This window comes from Lactuca saligna, chromosome 3, assembly GCF_052625555.1.
Source record: "Lactuca saligna cultivar CGN05327 chromosome 3, ASM5262555v1, whole genome shotgun sequence".
Classification (NCBI taxonomy): Eukaryota; Viridiplantae; Streptophyta; class Magnoliopsida; order Asterales; family Asteraceae; genus Lactuca; species Lactuca saligna.
Genome location: NC_136419.1, coordinates 102,472,592 through 102,490,000, shown reverse-complemented (window position 1 = coordinate 102,490,000; position 17,409 = coordinate 102,472,592). Strand labels below are relative to the sequence as shown.

Genomic DNA, 17,409 nt, shown 5'->3' with positions numbered 1-17,409 from the left:
ATGCTACTGATCTACCACCACGGTTTGAGGTTGGTGAATCTTCACGAGCACCACTCAGGTTTAATCCTGAGGATGATCCGATACCTCGCTTGATGACTCAGATTGATCAGACCGGGGATAGGATTAGATCCTTGGAGCAGTTTGTGAGAGGTCCAGGCTCTACTTCCCTCGACCATCGAGTTGAGACACTCGAGGAAGAGGAGAAGGAGAATTCTGATGCGATCCAGATATTATATCATCTCTCGGGTGCTGATCATGATGCAGTGAATGCCTTGAGTGCTCAGGTAAGAGCACAGAACTACCGGATTCAGATCATGGAGAGCGAGCTTGCTGCGCAGCGAAATCAGTTGGTTATCTCTGCGCAGGAACGACGCTACATCTTGGACCAGTTCGAGGACTTTGTCCTCTATGTGATGACTCGATTTGGGAGGTAGATATCTAGGGCAACTTGTGTCCTAGGATAAGGTTAGGACTTTTGAGGAATAGCTTTTGTATTGCAAGTGTTTATCACTGCCTGGTTTGTAATAGCTCTTTTGAAAAGCTTTTCTATTTCTAACCTTATATGGTTAAAACTTTGTAACCAAAACAAGCAGTTCTGATGACAATGTTTCTGTGTTTTATTAAATGTTTGTATTTATTATGTATTACTTGCAAAACTCTATATATCAGGAAAAGCTTTCATTTTCTGGTTTCGCAAGAAAAACAAATTGAACAAATACAAAATACACACACATTATAACTATATGGTTTAAAAAAAAAAAAAAAAAAATTAACTTACTTATCTAACGTATTAGGATAATGCCTCGACGAAAAGAACCACGAGTTCGTCCACCACCGACTCCCCGAACTAACAGGAGAAGTGCTCCAGAGATAACTCAAACAACAGAAGAAACTCCAGACCCTGAAGAAACCCCAAGTGCTACAAATAACCACCAAAATTTCCAGATGGATCCCACCATGATGCAGAACATGCTTGCACAAGGGATTGCTACGGCCTTGGCGACTTATGAGGCAGCTCGAAACGGGAATACTGGAAATAGCGGAAGTGGTACTCCTGTAGTTGCCCAAAGAAATCCCAAACACTGCTCATACAAAGAATTCATGGGTTGTAAACCCCGATCCTTCTACGGAACTGAAGGAGCTGTTGGCCTATCCCGATGGATAGAGAAGATTGAAGCTGTCTTCCACATCAGCTCTTGCCCGGATGACTGCAGGGTTAAGTACGCTACCTGCACACTGATGGATGCTGCCTTAACTTGGTGGAACAACCATGCCAAGACCGTGGGAATTGCGGAAGCCTATGCCATGGGATGGGAACAGCTGAAACTAATGATGACTAAAGTGTATTGCCCACGGCAGGAGATTCAGGCATTAGAACAAGAACTCTGGAACCTAACCATGCAAGGATCAGAGGTAGCTGCTTATACCTCCCGATTCGAAGACCTTGCAACTCTTTGTCCCGGAATGGTACCTTCAGAAGACAAGAAGATGGAGAGATACATTTGGGGATTAGCATCGCCAGTCCAAGGTCTGGTTACTGCATCCAGACCCTCAACTTTTGATAGTGCCAAGCAGCTGGCCTATGAGTTGACTGAACAATGTATCCGACAAGGCACCATGGCCCCTGCAAAAGAAAAGAACCAAACTGGGAAATCTAAGAGAAACTTCCAGGGAAAGCCAAAAGGGAACTTCAAACACCGTAAGCGAAACCCAGAGCCTGTAACGGTGTATGCTGCAGTCACAACCACTCCCACTCCAGTAAAACCCTACGCTGGAACTCTACCTCGCTGCCCTAAGTGCAATTATCATCATGTTGGAGACTGCAGGATATGTAGCAACTGCAAATTAAGCGGTCATACCACCAAATTTTGCAAAAAGAACCCAAGCAACACAGTCTCAACTACTACCGCAAGAGAAAGTCGAACCTGCTTCGAGTGCAACCAACATGGACATTTCAGGAAAGATTGTCCTAAGCTGAAGAGACAGGGTGGTCAAGGAAGGGCATTTGTGATAGGTGCGGGAGACGCACGCCAGGAACCAACTGTGGTTACTGGTACGTTTCCTATCAACAATATTTATGCCTCTGTATTATTTGACACTGGTGCTGATAAGAGTTTTATTTCCCACAAATTTAGAAAAATGATTTATCATGAATCATGCAAACTCAATAATGCTTACACGGTAGAAGTAGCCAATGGTCAATTAGAAAGCACCTTAGAAATACTCACCAACTGCCTTCTCACCCTGAATAATCACGTGTTCCCTGTCGACTTAATGCCCATAACCATTGGAAGTTTCGATGTAATCATCGGAATGGATTGGTTATCAGCCCATCGAGCGGAGATTTTATGTTACGAAAAAGCTGTACGATTACCCTTACCAAACGATGAAGTCCTTGTGATTTATGGAGACAAGGCGGGGAAGAACCTACGAGTCATTACTTGCATGAAGGCAAGGAAGTATTTGCAGAAGAGATGCTACGCTTTCTTGGCCCACGTGGTGGATACGCAAGGCAAGGGTAAGGAAATCAAAGACATACCACAAGTGTGTGACTACCCAGACGTATTTCCAGAAGACCTACCTGGAGTACCTCCTATCAGACAGGTTGAATTTCGAATCGACCTTATCCCGGGTGCAGCACCAGTGGCACGGTCTCCTTATCGCCTGGCTCCATCGGAAATGCAAGAACTATCCAGTCAACTTCAAGAACTTCTCGACAAAGGCTTTATTCGGCCAAGCTTCTCTCCATGGGGAGCCCCGGTATTGTTTGTCAAAAAGAAGGATGGTTCTTTTAGGATGTGCATCGATTATCGAGAGTTGAATAAGCTCACTATCAAAAACCGGTATCCACTCCCGAGGATCGATGACCTGTTCGACCAATTACAAGGATCCTGCTACTACTCAAAGATCGACCTACGATCCGGCTATCATCAACTTAGAGTTCAAGAAGCGGATATTCCAAAGACGGCATTCCGAACTAGATACGGTCACTATGAGTTTCTAGTGATGCCATTTGGACTGACCAACGCACCTGCCGTATTCATGGACCTTATGAATCGGGTGTGTAAACCCTACTTGGACAAATTTGTGATTGTCTTTATCGATGACATATTAATATACTCACGAACCAAGGAAGAACATGGCCAGCACTTGCGTTTAATCCTAGAACTACTAAGAAAAGAAAAACTTTATGCAAAGTTTTCTAAGTGTGAGTTCTGGATTAACGAAGTTCATTTCCTCGGTCATGTGGTCAGCAATAAAGGGATTCATGTCGATCCGGTGAAGATTGAAGCTGTCAAGAATTGGAAAGCACCAACAACACCAACCGAAGTACGTCAGTTCTTGGGGCTTGCAGGCTATTATCGGAGATTTATTGAGAACTTCTCCAAAATAGCCAAGCCTCTCACCGCACTAACCCAGAAAGACAAAAAGTTCAACTGGGGAGACAGTCAAGAGTCTGCCTTCCGAAAATTGAAGCAATTGTTATGCAGTGCACCAATTTTGTCTCTTCCCGAGGGAACAGAAGACTTTGTAGTATACTGTGATGCCTCACGTCAAGGGTTAGGGTGTGTACTAATGCAGAGGAATAAGGTTATTGCATATGCATCCCGACAACTAAAGCCAAATGAGACAAACTACACTACCCATGACTTAGAGTTGGGAGCCGTAATATTTGCTCTGAAGATTTGGAGACACTATCTATACGGGACAAAGTGCATTGTATTCACAGACCACAAGAGCCTCCAACACATTTTTGATCAAAAAGAGCTCAATATGAGACAACGGAGATGGGTCGAATTACTAAATGATTATGAATGCGAGATTCGTTATCATCCCGGTAAAGCAAACGTTGTGGCAGATGCCTTAAGCAGGAAGGAACGAGCAAAACCTCTTCGTGTAAAGGCTCTAACCCTAACCATCCACTCGAACCTTACTATTCAAATTCGTGATGCTCAGCTAGAAGCACTTAAACCTGAAAACATCATGGAAGAAAACCTACGAGGCATGGACAAACAGTTCGACCTCAGAGATGATGGAACGCGATACTTCATGAACCGAATTTGGACTCCAAGATTTGGAGAAGTCAGAGATTTGGTTTTAAATGAAGCTCACAAGTCAAGATACTCAATACATCCCGGATCAGACAAGATGTATCTCGATCTCAAGAAGCATTATTGGTGGCCCAATATGAAGGCAGAAATTGCCACTTATGTTGGTAAGTGTTTGACCTGCTCCAAGGTCAAGGCGGAGTACCAGAAGCCGTCTGGCCTGCTACAACAACCATCAATTCCAGAATGGAAGTGGGAACAAATAACAATGGACTTTATAACAAAGTTGCCCAAGACATCAAGCGGTTACGATACCATATGGGTAGTGGTTGACCGTTTGACCAAGTCCGCTCACTTCTTAGCCATCAAGGAAACTGATAAGATGGAAAAACTCACCAGAACTTATCTCAAGGAGATAGTCAAACTACACGGTGTGCCAATATCTATCATCTCGGACCGAGATAGTAGATTCACTTCCAGATTTTGGCAATCACTGCAAAGATCCCTAGGCACAAAACTCGACATGAGTACAGCATATCATCCCCAAACGGATGGCCAGAGCGAAAGGACAATACAAACTCTGGAAGATATGCTCCGCGCTTGTGTGATAGACTTTGGTAACGCATGGGATACTCACTTGCCATTAGTTGAGTTCTCTTACAACAACAGCTATCACAGTAGTATAAAAGCCGCTCCATTCGAGGCCTTGTATGGACGCAAATGTCGTTCACCATTATGTTGGGCAGAGATTGGAGATACCCAACTAGCAGGAAAACATATTAGAGATACACTATTCACTGGACCTGAAATCATTCAGGAGACAACAGAAAAGATTGTTCAGATAAAAGAACGGCTAAAAGCCGCACGTAGTCGGCAGAAGAGTTATGCTGACAACAGACGCAAACCATTGGAATTCAAAGTAGGAGACCGAGTCCTACTAAAAGTTGCCCCATGGAAGGGTGTCATTAGATTCGGAAAAAGAGGAAAGCTAAACCCACGTTACATCGGACCCTTTGAGATCCTAGCAAGAGTTGGTCTGGTAGCTTATAAGCTCAACCTACCTCAAGAGCTTAACAAGGTTCACGATACCTTCCACGTGTCTAATCTCAAAAAGTGCCTAGCCGATGAAAATTTGATCGTACCACTCGATGAAATTCAGGTCAACACAAAGCTTCACTTCATGGAGGAACCAATGGAGATTATGGATCGGGAAATTAAAAGACTTAAACAAAACCGCATACCTATAGTAAAAGTCCGATGGAACTCTCGTAGAGGGCCAGAGTTTACCTGGGAACGCGAGGACCAAATGAAGCAAAAGTACCCACACTTATTCAATGATGCCCCCTCCACTAGTGAAAGAACTAACTACTAGTGTAAAGTAGCCAAGAATGTAATAATTTCGGGACGAAATTCTCTTAACGGGGAGGTAATGTGACATCCCGGAATTTAGGTCATAGATTTCAAACGACTAAACTACGACAAATCTATTTGTAATTAATTCATTTGGCTTTAACTGCATCTAAGGAAATATAAATGAGTTAATTTCAATTATTATATAATATTTGATGATATTTTTATGCCCAAACGTGTAAACTGGTAACCCAATCAAACCGCTCAACTGCAGCGCTGACTAATGCGTCTGAAAATTGAAATTTAACATTTTTCATTTTTGAGCAAAATAAACACAAAAATATGATAGTACATGTTCCCCCATTTCCAAAAATATAAAGAACGTCCAAAACGGAGTTTGTATGCAAAAGATATAACCGCTTTAAGAAAAACGGACAGTAAAACACTTTTATTCTTTAATCGCGTAAATAAAAACGTTCCGTTGAGGCACTTACGCTTTGCCGACGGGATTTTTGAGAGGTTTTTGGACTCAGGCTATAGTATATTATTTAATTTCACACTCAAAATAATTTTTACAAAAATATTTATGAAAGTCGCGAAAACGGACACCGCCAACTGTTAAGACGCAAAACTTCAAACGCAATTTCCCGGAGATCCGTAACTCCAAAAATTAATCCGTTTGATGTTATGGAATCCTTGAATTATACTCTATCTAAAAGTCCTTTCGAAAAAAATATTCGATGCACGAATCCCGAGGCACCCGGTTTTCGCATGTTTTGGACATGAAATGGAGGTATAACTCCATGTGGGGCCCCCATGGTGTGAAGGACTCCAAAAACCTGATCTTCTTCCAGCTGGTATCAAACCCACGTGCCTTTCCTTCCTACACTCTCCTCCTTTGTGTGCAAGGTTCACCAAAGGTACAAACATGGGATTGGAAGTATGGCCATGGATAAGCATGTGTCTATGGACTTATACTATAAATAGAGGCAACTACTTCTCATAAATCCTCACAAAATCATCCGCTTCTCCTTCTTTCTATCACTCTCTTCCTCTCCACTCATCATTTCTGTCCAGAAAAGCTGGAAGAACCCCCATTGCCACCACCTCTTGTCGCTGCATACCACCGCCAACCACCACCTTCGTGAACTGTAAGTCCCCTCCTCCACCGCCTCTACATTTTTGCTTTTGGTCTAGACCCATTTCATCAATGATAGCAACCACAACATTCAAATTAACATGGGTGTGTGCATATGTTGTGAACAAGAGGAATCAGGAGCTTCTAAACCTCCTGATCGAATGTAATTTTTAGTTTGCCTTAAACAACCAAAACATTGTTCTGTATGGTTTTAATCCCATGCAAATTTATAAATTGTTCACAGTAACTGTTATTTCATTCTTTTTCTTTCTTCCTTATATATGTGTGTTGTGGGTCGAATATTGCCATAAGAAACAAGGATTTTATGGTGTCATTTTGATTATACTCCAAACACATTTATAAATCAAATCACAGTAAGTGTTTTTAAATCTCAAATATTATTTCATTTTCGTTTTGCATTCCCTGTGTGGATTGAAAATAATCCAATAAACAAAACCAAATATTGTTTCGTTTTGTATTATAAGCCATGCACTCGAAAACTTTCACTGTGGGCTTCCAAAAATACAAAATTTTATTTGACTTGCTTTGTTCCTGTGAGTTTCGATTTTTACTAAACAGAGAAACCAAATATTGTTTCCATTTCCTTGTGTTGTTCAATGATGCAACAGAAGAACTGAGGCTCCAGTTCAAACATGCATTAATTTTATTTAAAACAAACCTTTAGGTTGTGATGATTTTTCAATGTAACCCCTCCCAAAGCATTATATTTATTTATTTGGTTGCGTAAAGAAAGAAGTATATATGTATATATATTTCTTTTCTTTTTACTTTTTTCTTTTCCAAACTTTGATTCTAAAATAATTGTTTAAACCCTCAGTTGAAAATAGTTTACAAAATCAGTCTTAATCTCAAAATTTTATTTAAAGTATACACTTCAGCACCCTGCTTTAGAAATAAACTACAAAATCAATCCCTTGTTGAATTAATTTAACAAATTTGTTCCTACAATTAATTGTTTTAGCAAAACATACGCTAGTAACTAATATCAAAAAAATACCATTGGTTTATTAGGTAACAAAAATAGTCCTAGAAGTTTATTTGAAACGCAAGGAGCGTCATACTGCGGTTCCTCACGGCACACTTAGTTCTCGAATTTACGCATTAAGGTGAGAGTTACGGCCCCTCTTTTTATATTTATTTGTTTTGGGGGAGAATACATGTGCTATATATTATTTATGATACAAATATATAAGTCTTATATGATATGCATGCTACAAATTTAAGTTATAAATACTTCCATCATGCATAAGACTTTACACACTTATACAAGATCGTTATGTTAAAATACATATCTCTATAAAAGCGAGTAATTTATACTTTTATAAATACATCAACCATACTCGACTTTACAAATACTATACTACGAGTTTCATTGTGCCCGGTACTTATCTATAATTAAGTTAGGGCTGAGAGTTATTCACAAACTTTGCGTTAATGGTTTTTGAGTGAGACGCTACTATTCATTAGCTGGGTTTAATCACTTAGCCTGCCCCACACTACTATAATCGTTAATCTTCGGAGCGAGTTACATATATATAGATCTATATAGGGTTGACAACCCCACCTGCGGTTGCTAGCTACAACCATCGATTGATCAATCGAAGCAGGTGATATGTGTCTACGATCGTTACTACGATGTCCAATGAAGCGTCGTAGGGAGGGGTACCTTTCGTCTATAGCTCGATTATAGAACTCACTAAAAACATTAACATGAATCTCTCTCACTTTTTCACTACAACCACATGTTTGGTTACTTTTAGAAATGTTTTTAAGTATGGTGGTTACTTATACAATGGATATGTTTAAACCTTCATGAAGTTATTACAAACACATTTTCTTCAAAAGCATAAAATTGTTTATAAAATTAATTTTTAGCTTTTAAAGACTCATGACAAGCATTGTTTCAACTATCATTATACAAAATATATACATATATATATACATATATATATACTCTTGGACTTTTGAAAGTATTATTACTGCGGCTAGCAGAAAACCTGTGACTCTCACCAACCTCGTGTTGACTTTCAAAATACATGTATTCTCAGGAAATCAGTGAAATTTCGGGTACACTCAGACGATGGAAAACTTGGCTCGCAAGTACTTTAATTTTCTACTTTTGAACTGTTATGCCTAACTGTTAAGGCAAACTCGTATTATTATTTTATTACTATCTGTAAGAACTTCGTATGAAAACATAAACATGTAATGAAATGTTGTTTTGTTTATTGTTGTACTTGTGCTGTATATTCAATTTACCGGTGATCCATGAACTTAGTCGCACAGCCCGGCATGTTCCGCCGCCTCGGCCGGGGGTGTGACATCAGTGATATCTAAACATTCTCAAACATCTCTAGCAGCAAAACTCCTAGACTAAAGCATCATATATCTGGCCACTCCAGTCCTAATAAGAATACCTAGTCTACTCTAGCATTCATTAACATAACTCAACATATATCATAGCATAATATATCTCATAACACTTATTACAACGATATTTTTGGAAATCACCGTTCGGGCGCTGGCTGATCGTATACACGACTCTACTCTGTTTGTCTCAAAACTTTATCAAAATTTTTCTCAAATCCTCAGTTTGAGTTCAGATACGCCCGAAGATGCATCCGAATCCCTCAAACCAAGGCTCTGATACCAACTTGTAACACGTTAAAAATTCAAACAATTTTTCACTTTTTAAAACCATATAAATTCATTCATAATCACTTTCAAGAAAACAATGTATCAGCATTATCTCATTACAAATCCCCAAGATCATAACATATCAATAAAACTTCGCGCGTGTGTGTGTACTGATCATGCCGACGCCTTCCCGCGATCATCACTAGAACCTGAAACACATAACACCAAACACTGTAAGCACGAAGCTTAGTGAGTTCCCTAATATACCACACATAACACATACTAGCTACTCGAGGCTATAACTCTGCGGGCCCTTTGGCCCTAACTCTGTGAACCTTTCGGTTCTAACTCTGGTATACTCTGATATACACACGACATAAATCACATAGTAATAATGAAGTGCAACACATCATATAAATAGCATGCAATAATTATGTCACATAACTCTAATTACCACCCAAGGTAAAGTATAGTGAGAAGACACACCTCGGATGTCTCGGTAATATCTCGCTCGCGTAACACTGATCTAGCCTCCGCCTAAACTCATAAACAATCATCCCAATTAATAACAGCTCTCCAGGCTAGACTAAATCCTCACATGTCCTCTAAGAAGGCTAAAAGACCATTTTAGCCTTCAAACAGTTCACAAGTCCAGTTTTTGACCATACCCTAAAAGTCAACAAAAGTCAATGGTCAACTCTTTGACTAGACTCGTCGAGTGCACAATTGTGACTCGGCGAGTTCAGTCATGAACTCAAGTCCTCAAAATTCCCAATGACTCACCGAGTCACCTCCCCAACTTAGGGAGTTACCAACTGTGTGATTCATGGGGAAAAACTATCCAACTCACCGAGTCTGTTCTTGGACTCGGCGAGTTCATGCCATGCTCAAACTCAAATAACCTCCTGAGGTCAGATTCGTTCCTCTAACCCATAGATCTGGCCTCCTTAAGCAAGATAAACATGTAAAGTATGGATCTTGATGCCCATGCAAAGACCTAATGGCTCTATTTGAAGAAATGGCCTCAATATGCCACCCTAAGCTCATATCTCCCAATGACAACCATAATGATTGAGGAGTTAAGGTCTCTGGACCTCTTTGGATCGAGATCTAAAGTCTCAACACAAGAAGGTACCAATTGCTGCACAATCCATACTTTAAAGGGGCTAGAAACCCTAACTCTCAAAGACTAATACCAAACTGAAGAAGGATCGAAGTATATACCTCAGAATGAAGTCCCTAGACTCTGAAATCCACAAAATAGCACCCTCTTTAGTTCCCTCTTGCATTGGCCACCTTCTTCATGTAAAAACACCACACAAGGATAAAAAATGACCTCTTCTTCCTCACAAACACTCTAGATCTCTTAGGGTTCCTCTCAGGGTTCTGGTAGCTGCAAATGGTGGTTATAAGCCCTTTTAAATAGGTACCAAACCCCGGGAATTAGGGTTTCATTAAACAGTGTGGACTCATTGAGTCCACGAATGGACTCGCCGAGTCCACCATTAAATCATTCCGACCATCCGCGATCCTACTCGGCGAGTCTGAGCGCCTACTCGTCGAGTCTCTCTCAAAATACTCAATATAAATGCATAAAATAAGATCCCTAGGAATCCGTATGTTACATAAGTTATGAATGATAGACACAATCAACCCGTATATTTAATTAGTCTTCTTTTGATCACATAATTAATTCTAAATCAATTATTAATCAATACTAACAAAATATTATTATTCTTATTATTAATATAAACTTATAATATATTAATAAACCATAAGTGTCTTATTTCTCTCATTTAGTCTACCCAAGTGCATGATGTCATGCAACCCAAATGGACCATGTCGGGTCGGGTCAAGTACATACCAAATATAGTTATGGACTTAGACACTATATCCAACAGTATCCCACTTGGATAAGTCTACTAACTATAGTTGTAAGTATGACTTCCGGAACCGATCAACAATCGTAGCTCTTTCAAGGTATCTCGGAACTGAGAAGATGATGGTGTGCCATTTTAGATAAGTGATCATATAATCCTCTGTTCTAGATATCAGCCGGATAAACACATGGAACAATGTCTTTCTATTGTCTAGCAATTGTTTCCCGATTTCCGATTTGTTTGACATAGAGCTTAATTTGAACACATCAATTTAGTTCTGACCGGGCCTGGTACATGGGTCAAAACAAAATCATCGAGGGGCCCAAATATCACTTCTAATTCAAGAAGGAACAGATAAACTTCGACTCATATGTTTGCTCTACTACTTGTTGAATTACACAAATAGGTACGTTTTATAACATCGAGTTACCAATGTGTTTTCGTACAATCAATGCATAACCAACTCATAGGTAACAAATAACATGTCTAGGTTTGAATACTTATATGATATTACCATCTCACGATCACTCAAAATAAATTCCATGAGGTGATACTAGTGAGCGTGGGTTGAATCCAATTCTTAGAACTTATGAGCACTCATAAGTGTTGTAGCCCCCTTTGTCCAACATCTTGGACCTTTATATACAAACCCATGAGAGTCTTGATTCATATGTACTTCCAACATATGATTGACTGTGGAGAATTTCAATAATATGATATATACCATAACATAATTATTTTGGAAGCCAAAACATGCAAAAAGAAATACTAGTAAATGATTGACAAGAGATAGCAACACTTTACTCATAAATAACAACTTTTATTTATCATCAAATGTCAATTACATTTTACATATTTCAAAATTATCTAACTTCTAAAAACTAATATCATCTCTTAGCCCTATGCTCCTAGCATGTTGAAGATGCTTAACCCTACTCAGTCCCTTGGTGAGGCGATCTGCTGGGTTCTCATCTGATGATACCCTCTTTGCCATGAGGATTCCTTCTTCTATTCGATGTCTGATGAAATGATATTTTATTTCGATGTGCCTGGATCTCCCGTGATCCGTTGGTTCCTTTGCTAAGGCAACTGCACTTTCACTATCACAGAAAATTTCCATGGGCTCCTTAATAGTAGGTACAACTCCAAGGTCTCCGATGAAGTTCCTTAGCCATATATCCTTCTTTGCTGCTTCACTTGCTGCTATATACTCTGATTCACAAGTGGAATCAGCCACTGTATCTTGCTTGGAACTTTTCCAAGTAATTTACCCTCTATTTAGGGTAAAGACGCAGCCCGACTGAGAGCGGAAATTATCCCTATCAGTCTGAAATCTAGCATCACTATACCCTTCTACTTTCAAGTCGTCACTCCTACCAAGGGTAAGGACCCAGTCCTTAGTCCTTCGCAGGTACTTGAGAATATTCTTTAGTGCAGTCCAGTGAGCCTTGACTAGATTACTCTGATATCTGCTAACCATGCTTAAAGCAAAAGCAACATCTGGACGAGTACAATTCATAGCATACATGATCGAGCCTACAGCGAAAGCATATGAGACTCGACTCATCTCAGCTATCTCTTCATCTGTACTCGGGCTCTGAGTTTTACTCAGTCTGACATTACATTGAATAGGTAAATATCCTTTCTTGGAATTTTCCGTACTAAACCTCTTCAACACTTTGTCTAAGTAGGTACTCTGACTAAGTACAATTAGTCTTTTACTCATGTTTCCCAGAATATTTATCCCGAGCATATATGAAGCTTCTCCTAGGTCTTTCATAGAGAAACACTTCCCAAGCCAGGATTTCACTTCCTGCAAGGCTGGAATGTGATTTCCTACGAGCCGTATGTCATCCACATACAGTACCAAAAAGCTAACTATACTCCCACTAACCTTGACATATATACAAGATTCATCTTCACATCTCGAAAATTCAAACTCTTTTACTTTCTTATCGAAGCAAAGATTCCATCTGCGAGGTGCTTGTTTCAATCCATAAATGGAATTTTCAAGCTTACACACCATATTAGGTTATTTTGTACTTACAAACCCCTCTGGCTGAACCATGTAAACATCCTCAGCCAAGTTTCCATTAAGGAAAACGGTTTTGACATCCATTTGCCATATTTTAAACTCATGAAATGCAGCAATGGCTAACAAACCCTAATGGACTTAATATTGGCCACTGGTGCAAAGGTCTCATCATAATCAACTCCCGGAGATTGAGAATAACCCTTTGCAACCAGTCGTGCCTTATAAGTGTGTACATTACCATCCATATCGGTCTTCTTCTTGAAGATCCATTTGCACCCTACTGTCTTACGACCTGGTACCACTACTAGAAAAACAGCCTTTTATGACGCTCATTGCGCGTCGTAAAACGCTCAGACGACGCGCAAATGTGTGTCAAGAATGTCCCTGTCATAAAGAGAGACGACGCACATTTACGACGCACATTTATGTCGCGCATTTATGGCATGCGGTTATGACACGCAATGCGTATCAAGGAAGGCCATGTCATAAAGGAAGACGACACACATTTGTGTGTCGTAACCTTACGACGTGTGTGTTTATGACATGCAATGCATATCAAGGAAGCCCCTGTCAAGAAAGGCCATGTCATAAATGAAGATGACACAGATTTTTGCGTATCGTAATTTTATATGTTTAAAAAAATATTATTTATAGATTTACTAATTTTCAAATTAAATTTGAATTTAATGTCTCATAATAAATAAAATATCATATACAAAAATACAATTCCTTACATAAAGTTTAATGTCATACAAATAATCGTTCCATGGAAAGATAAAACAAATCAATAAAAGTTGTAACGAAAATTTACAAACTAATTAGATGCAAGAAATATGAAAAAATTGAAATCCCTAACATTAATAGTTCTAACAGAAGCTTCACATTAGATACATACAGTTGGACGAGTAAGAAACGATGTTCCCAAATCCACAATAGCAGCACAAGAACACGTACACGATATCTTCTGCAAGAAGGTGCCGGTCCAAAACTACTATTGAAGGTTGCCATGATAGATGTTAAGATTTAATCATAACAAGAAACCAGTCAGTGACTATAATAAGCTAGAAAACAAGCAACCAAGAAACAAAATAAGCAACTAATTAAGTCAAACTATGATTATGCATACAAATTAGCAGCAAACAAGTAAATAAATGAAGAAAGTTACCTTCCATTGAAATGGATTAACAAGTTCAACATATTTACCATGGCCTAAAGCAGGTAAGTCAACACGAGAAGGAATGTAGTCAACACGAACAACAACAAGCCACTCTTTTGTAACAATGTAAGCACCAAGTGTAAAAGTTATTACAAAAGCTTTAAATCATGAAATGCTCATAAAAAATCTAAATCTCTTCAAAGATACCTAATATGTAGCAACTCCAACCCCAACTATCTCTAACTTTTCCCACTCTTTTTTAACAACTGGAAAATAGGATTCATATATTGTAGAAAATTGACCAATATCTGAACCAATGTCAGAGAAAATGAAGTAATCAGAATGTGCACATGTATACATGGAAGTTTAGCAAGGATGAAAATGGAATAGACAAACTTACCTTTTTATAATGAATCTAAGCTTCCACTCTCCCCTAAAGTTGTTGACGTGTACAAGCTAAGCTTCCACTCTCCCCTAAAGTTGTTGATGTGTTCAAACCTCCAAAATGCATAATGCATTGAACGTTATGGCCCTATTATATCATGTTTAATATTATTAAAGAACCACAAACATTAGATGGGTTGAATGCATGCACTTCCAGCTGAAGCTTGATTTGCAACCCGATTACTTCCATAATTCTTGTGGTTCGATTCTCGTGCAAATCTCGACCCAAACTATAAATTAAATGCAACATCTTTATCATCAAAGTGTGTATTTTGTGAGACCACTGAAGCAGCTTATAAGCTAGCTTTTTAGCTAATCTGTCAAACACAACCTACCTGAATAGCTCTTTTAGGTAGAACAACTGTTGTATTCAAATGAAGCATTCTTGCAACTTTCAAGAAACAAAACAAACAAAAAAGTTAGTTAAGTGTTTAATGAAAATATAACACATATAGACTCCATATTTGCATTTTTAAATGAAAATACACACATAATAGATTCCATAAAATCTAATTAAATTCGAAAAAAAAAGTAAACACTTATTATACCTCTCTCAAGATCTTCTTATCACCAACTCCACTTGGTTGGCCAAGGTCTGCAATCTTCCATAGTGGAATATCAAGCAGTATCCTTATTACATTTTCAACCAGAAAAGAAAACCTAGCCTGAAATGAGCAAACCACACATTTCCGTTCAAATTCAATCCAACTAAATGTTAATGTAATGTGTTTCTTTCTAGACTTAACAAATAAAGAACTGAACGACTTAACAAAGAAGCAAGTGGTACCTCTTTGCCATTATCAGCGATGCATATATCATATTTACCTAGGTTTTTGTTCCATATTCTATGCATATCTAACTTCATCTCCTTATTTAGACCACCCCAACTAAACACATCAACAAATAATCATCGAAACTTACTTCACTATTTTAGCTTGCTTCTTTTACAGTATGAGATAATACTGATTAATAGGATGTAACCTGCTTTCTCTGAACTTAGCTCTATGGCACCCATAGTCACTACACTACTCACCTGCACTAGAACCAACCAATAGGATCCTGGAATTAGACTTGTATTTAACCTTTGAATTATTATTTCCATTTATTTCTTCACTCACACACCCATCACCACCAGCTACCAACCATAAGGCAATCCCATTATTAAGGTCCTGTAACGCAAAAATAAGTTAAAAGACTTTCATGAAACCTTATAATAACGTTAAACTTTAAAAAGAAAATGTGCAATTAACAGATCGATGTACCATGTATGTATTTGAAGGATAAATAAGTGACAAGACACGTTTTGTCTCCATGGTCAATTTCGACAATTCTGTGTCTATTTCTACTAGATTCCATCTACATTCAAAATCTGTTTGTATTATGAAAGAACTACAATAAAGTCAAAGTCAGAGGGTAATAAGAAAAAGGACCAAAAACGCCAATTACCTTCTCAAAGGGGCAATTTTTCTCAGCTCTTTCACACCAGCCATTGCAAAGATGCATATAATACTTGTCATTACTTTTTAGATTCCCCATTTAAGATAACGCATAATTAAATGAAACTCAGGATTTGTGAGATTTACATTAAAAGGTTATAAAGAATATTAATAGGTAACATACCAGGTACCATGTAGGCTCCAAGCATAAAAAATTAATATTTGCAACTGCTATCCATACACCATTAAGGGCTAGTGTATCTGGCTATATAAATCAGGAGCTTCAATTTCCAGTGCTTCTGCTGCATGTACCATTAACTGATGAAGTTCTAAAAGCTGAAAAAAACACAAATTAAATCATTGTCTTGCTTCTTATTTACATGTATTTTGGATGTATAATAATAGGAAAATTACAAGTTATATGTAATGTAATTATTAGTGGAAAAAAGTTGTTTAATCCGTATACCTGATGCATTGAGATGAAAACATAACATTTATAGTGAGAGTGTAACCAAAGAAAGTTCTAGATGTAAAGCCAGTGAAGATCGTAGCAACTGTTGATGAATACTTTTTCAAAATTGTGTTTGCATGTTATAAATAATAGAGATTAAAGTTAGTCTTCCACTATTTATAATCTTTTTATTGTATAAAAAAACAAATGCTTATAATAATGTTACCAACATATTTGAAGAAAAAAGAGGATACCATTCCTTGAGTTGTATTGTTCACAATTAAAAGCATGGTAGCTTTTGAATGTCCTTGTAAAATATCAAAGCTTTCAGGACCTGAAAAAAAATAATCACATGGAAATAAGGGTTTCTATGAATGATTAACATAATTATAAAAAAGTAAAAGGGTAAAATGGTCAGAGTAAGATCCAAGGGAGTAAGTACCTTTAATAATGGCAGTTCCAAGCATGCCTAGGAAGTTGAAAACAACACCATATCTGTATAAAAACAAATTCTGAAATCCCAATAAGTTCTTCCACCAACCTTCTAAAAAATTCTGCATATGTTCTTTGGGCAAATTCAAATGTACATAAAAAAGCACAAGATTTGTAAAATTTAGTGAAAACCTACTATTGATATTACAAAACTAAAAGGGCATTACAGTAAAATTTCATCTACAAGTTTCAATTTCTTTTTGCTTGATTTGTAGGGTACGTTGGGCTTGTTTTCCCTCCAAGTTTCCTTGGAGTGCGTTGTACAACTGCCTATCATTGCCGTTGATAGTAGCTGCTCTTCCTTTTACTGCATCCATCAC

General features: G+C 38.2%; 1 long non-coding RNA gene and 1 pseudogene across 1 annotated transcript; one reads left to right on the top strand and one right to left on the bottom strand.

Moving 5' to 3' along the window:
- The first annotated feature begins 6,426 nt into the window (after positions 1–6,426).
- LOC145033869 (uncharacterized) lies at positions 6,427–8,784 on the top strand. Its single transcript, XR_013677756.1, has 3 exons — positions 6,427–6,550; positions 7,570–7,664; positions 8,607–8,784. It is a non-coding gene; the product is annotated as an uncharacterized LOC145033869 (long non-coding RNA).
- Positions 8,785–14,126: 5,342 nt separating this feature from the next.
- Positions 14,127–16,227, bottom strand: LOC145035841 (uncharacterized; annotated as a pseudogene).
- Positions 16,228–17,409: the final 1,182 nt, after the last annotated feature.